At 37.1% G+C, this 4,687-nt stretch overlaps 1 long non-coding RNA gene across 1 annotated transcript; it reads right to left on the bottom strand.

The window, feature by feature from the left end:
* Nucleotides 1-560: 560 nt before the first annotated feature.
* LOC141834104 (uncharacterized) lies at nucleotides 561-3,625 on the bottom strand. The gene is made up of 4 exons (XR_012602252.1): nucleotides 3,330-3,625; nucleotides 3,168-3,232; nucleotides 2,967-3,081; nucleotides 561-964 (listed from the first exon to the last, which is right to left on the bottom strand). It is a non-coding gene; the product is annotated as an uncharacterized LOC141834104 (long non-coding RNA).
* Between the last annotated feature and the right edge of the window lie 1,062 nt (nucleotides 3,626-4,687).

Here is a 4,687-nt window from a genome sequence, read left to right as displayed (position 1 = left end):
AATTTAAACTTTATGTCGCTTGTGAAGGATCAGAAGCGTAGCGAAATATGTATATATAAATAATATGGATCTTCGTAGTATATATAGTTTTAAACAAAATGACATAAAATGAAGAACATACTTCATACTTCTTGATGATCATGAACGATATCACAAACAAGTGAGAGCCCCATGTATGACTGTTCTAAAGGTATCCACACGTACTAAATCATGAACTAGACACGATTCGCTACGTGCTAACCTCTTGGATCGACAAACCTTTTGAAAGTACTATGGATCTCTTTCGATGAAAGAAAGGAAAGTGGAGAGAGACCTCTATATTCTTGTTCTTCTTCATCTTAATTACTCTCATCTTCTAAGGGTTGCTATTTATAGCCTATAAGAGAAAGATGAAGAGTCTTTATTAATGCAAGCAAGATGAAGAGCCTCCATTAATACAAGGAAGATAAAGAACTTTTGGGCTTCAATAATTCTAAAGATGAAGAGTTACGACTCTTCATTACGAAAAATTTCGACAGCATCTCCCCTGTAACTATGACAATTCCCTGGATACATACATATATAAAAGGCCCACACGGCCTATCCATAACAGACTATGGATTTATACAAGGAAATAAAAACAAATGTGACCCACACGGTCACTCAACACATCCTACTATATATGAAATGCATCCGTACAATCACTAACGAATAAAACTCGTTAAAACCGATTCGTACAGCGGAAACATATCTATTCTAAAGATAAATCCAAAGTAAGGATAAAACGAATACTCGTCGGCACATAGAAATCACCAAATCCAAAATACGGATACGAAAGTACGAACTCAAACTACAAGTAATAAAATCACCCCACAGGCACATAAATAGATACAATACCCACGAATACAAATAAACCATAAGTTGCTGTGAGATAGCATGACTGGCAGGATCTCCTCGGCATCAGCTGTAGCTTTCTACCTGATATCTGGGAAGACAGAAAATCTCAGAGTCCAAATGGTGAGTACAAATATACTCAGTAGATAATCAGAAAGAAGTACATGCTCAATAAGGTAAAATATAACAGAGCAGGTATGGAAGAAGCATAACAATAAGTGACAGGAGAACAATGTAAGGTATAGTAACTCCTACAGGTATCATATAAGCAATGCTATATCTCAGGTATACGTAGTAATCCATATGCATGATCATATTATGCAATGTGTCAACCAAGTATCAATACAAGTACACAATCACTTCATAATGTAACACATGCACATACGGTCCAATGCATGTATATAAATCTCATCATGCAAATGTGTGCATATGATGCATCAGTCTACACTGGCTCCAGCGCCTCATGTCTAATGAGTCGGAGGTGTACGACAATAGCGGGGCTATGAATCCAACACTACAATAAAGTAGCCTGGTAGCACCCTCAGTAGGTAGCCCCGTCAAGAGCTACGTACAATACCTATGGCCAGTGTTGTCCTCAATACTCGTCCAGAGAATCACTCTCGGCTGCGTACAGGCCATACAGCCGGGCTACGTACAGGCCATATAGCCAGACTGAGTACCACCCCATCGCGGTGTCGAGATCAAGCCACTGACTCGGCTGCGTACAGGCCATACAGCCGGACTACGTACAGGTCATACAGTCCCCATCACCGTGATGGAAGGGTAATAACCACCTATATCACTATAGGCCAACTACCGGCAAGATACACCCACATCTTTGGGATTTACAATCAAGCTCATGCGTAATGATGACATGATCAAGTCAGAATAATCATCCTCTACCATGTTAATTAACACCGTGTTAATTAACATGTGTAGGTACTAATGAAAAGTCCTACTGATCACAGGTATCAACATGATGATAACATAACTGAAATAGAGACAGTAATCATAAACATGGATAACAATGATCTCAAGCATCAGAGGTATAAACAGAACTGATAATAAGGTCAAAGAAATAAGATCAAGCATGTGATAAACATGAGTATCGATAAGCATCTAATCTATAACAAGTATAAGAGCATGATAAGTAACCTAATCACTAGAAATGAAAGGAAGCATGCACTGTAAATAGGAAGAGAACTGTATTGACTAAATACAGTAGACTATCCACCTGTAACCGCACGTCGAATAGAACCTCCAGAAAATACTCTCGTATCGTATCGAAGTTCTATAATCGCTCAGGGTCCTGCAAAAGAGTAATAACAACTCTAAATGCAATGATACATCAAAGAAATCCTAATCCAACCAAGGAAACTCTAAGGGTTACTTTAACCCTCTTTAACTAACCTTAACTCGGTTTAGACTAATCTAATCTTTAGGTCGATATTAACAAAGGTTTAACTAATCAATCAATTAGTTGTATTAATCGAATCGATCAATACAACTAACCTCATGTTTAATCAAACCTAAGCTAATCAATCAACCTTAGGTTAGACTAATCCAATCTTTAGGTTGATACTAACAGGGATTAACTAATTAATTAATTAATATCATTAATCAATTAATATAGTTAATTCCTATTTAATCAATCCTAAGTTAACCCACGTTAGATTTAATAGGCATAACCTAATCAAACTAATCGTGGTTAATTAGATCCGAGTTTAGGTTATCCATAACCTAATCTAAGGGATAAGCTCAACCTTAGTTAACCAATTAACCTTAGGTTAGTGAGCATTAATTTAATCAAAACTAATCGGATCCAACCAACTTAGTTCTAATCATGAATTCCAATTCATGGTAACCCTAACTCAATAAGGTTTGACTAATCCAAAGATTAGTAGCCATTTAACCCCAATTCGATCAAGAACCCTAATCCAATAGTGATTCCTAATCATTAATCTTAATTAAACAGACTACTAACTTAAATGGATTAAATCTGTTTTAACAGATCCATCAACCCAATTAAACAACCCATACTAACCAATTTACAAGCAAACAAACTTTAACTAGATGTAGGTAAGGGAGCTTACCTTATCTTTGATTCCTTGAATCAGTTCAACTTCAATCAAGATCTGATTCTAAGCTTACTGTTAGAACCAGCCTTCACTTCACCATCACCGATCTGTTTCCATGTAAATCGAAAACCTAACAGTTCCCAATTACATAGCAACCTTATCAACAATGATCCAAAATAGATCCAACCGAAATAATCCAAGACAAGAATCTTTTACCTCAAAGATAAGCTCCGGTCACTCCCTCAAGTTTACAGTCGAATCCAAGATTCAAAACGAGCCAACTGTGATCCCAATTCCAAACAAGGATCAGCTCTAAATCTTTAACAAAAACCCTACAAGAAACCCTAAAATCCAAGGGATCCAATGCATCAAGCTTACCGGTTGCTCCTCATTCCTTTGCTTCGCTTGCAGTAAAAACCACAAAAGGTTCCTGATTCAAGATCTGAACAGAATCTAAGCTCTCTTCTCATCAGATCAACCGCCTCCTTCTTCCCCACGTCCGCCACCAACCAGCGCGATTACTGCGGTTCGCCGGCTAGAATCGACGCCGAGACTCTTCTAAATTTCCCTCAGTTCACCGGCGGCTTCGAGATCTTGTGGACAGCGGCGATCGTGGACGGCTTCACTGCTCAGGGAGAAAACAGAGGAGAGAAAGGTGAAACAGGGGAAGGAAAAACTCACGAGGCTTTGCGTCGCGAGAAGCTACTGATCCCTTTAAGTTTCCTTACCGGGTTTAGGTTAAATCCAATAACCCTTCAAACCTTATAACCCAATAAGATTTTGGCTCAGACCGAGTTCGGTCCAGATAATTACTGTAGCAATCGAACTAATCTTGGTTCGCTTGGTTCACTAACCAATCGAACCCCGATTGGACTCAAACTAATTTTGTTTGATCCGTCTCCACAAAACGAATCTTTTCATCCTTTTTATTTTATCAAAACCTCTTCTATTACGGACCAAACCAAATTGGTTCAATTTGGTTCAATCTTGGTTCATTTGGTTCACCAACCAAATGACCTCAGATTTGAACGGAACCACTTTCGTTCATTTTGTCTTCATAAGACGAATTCATTCCCTTTCACTAATAAAATTTCTAATCATACCCAATTAGGATTAAATTATTTACAATTTAACCCCTAAAAGTTTCGGTATTTTACATAATACTATTCTCTCTACGCTTTGTCATACACCCAACAACCGTATGAATCATAATCTAATTAAAAATTACTTTTAACAGCATCAAAGTACATGACTCTATGCATAGAATAAATAAAGATCTCAGGTTAAAAGATCAGTTACACTTGTTCATAAAAAGGAATGACCAATGATGCCTAATATGTGATCTCTTCTCAAGCGGGTCGTGTCCAGTGTACCTCTAAACTTGAGACACCCCAAATACAACTTGGATATCCATCCCTCAGTCTATCTTGACTTAGTCATACTCAATGTTGATCTAAATATCTATGCCTCCTCTAGATATTTATCCGATCAACGACTGTTTGCATATTAATATAATCGTTAATCCATGAAACTTTATCATTAATTATATACGTACAAAAATTAAATGATTAACGATAAATAATTGCCTTTATGAAATAATTATCGATAAATATATAAGAGTGTTTTGACACATAGATGCACACACTAATAACTTGATTGATAATTAGTTGACCAAGCCAGATCAAGTTAAACCGCTCAACTTAAAATGAATCAAACTATTAAAATTGATTCAAACT

This window comes from Curcuma longa, chromosome 8 (genome assembly GCF_044706935.1).
Source record: "Curcuma longa cultivar G26 ecotype Majalengka, Jawa Barat chromosome 8, ITB_CL_G26_1.1, whole genome shotgun sequence".
Lineage (NCBI taxonomy): Eukaryota > Viridiplantae > Streptophyta > Magnoliopsida > Zingiberales > Zingiberaceae > Curcuma > Curcuma longa.
The sequence above is the reverse complement of the archived record's forward strand: the minus strand, read 5'-3'. Positions and strand labels throughout refer to the sequence as shown.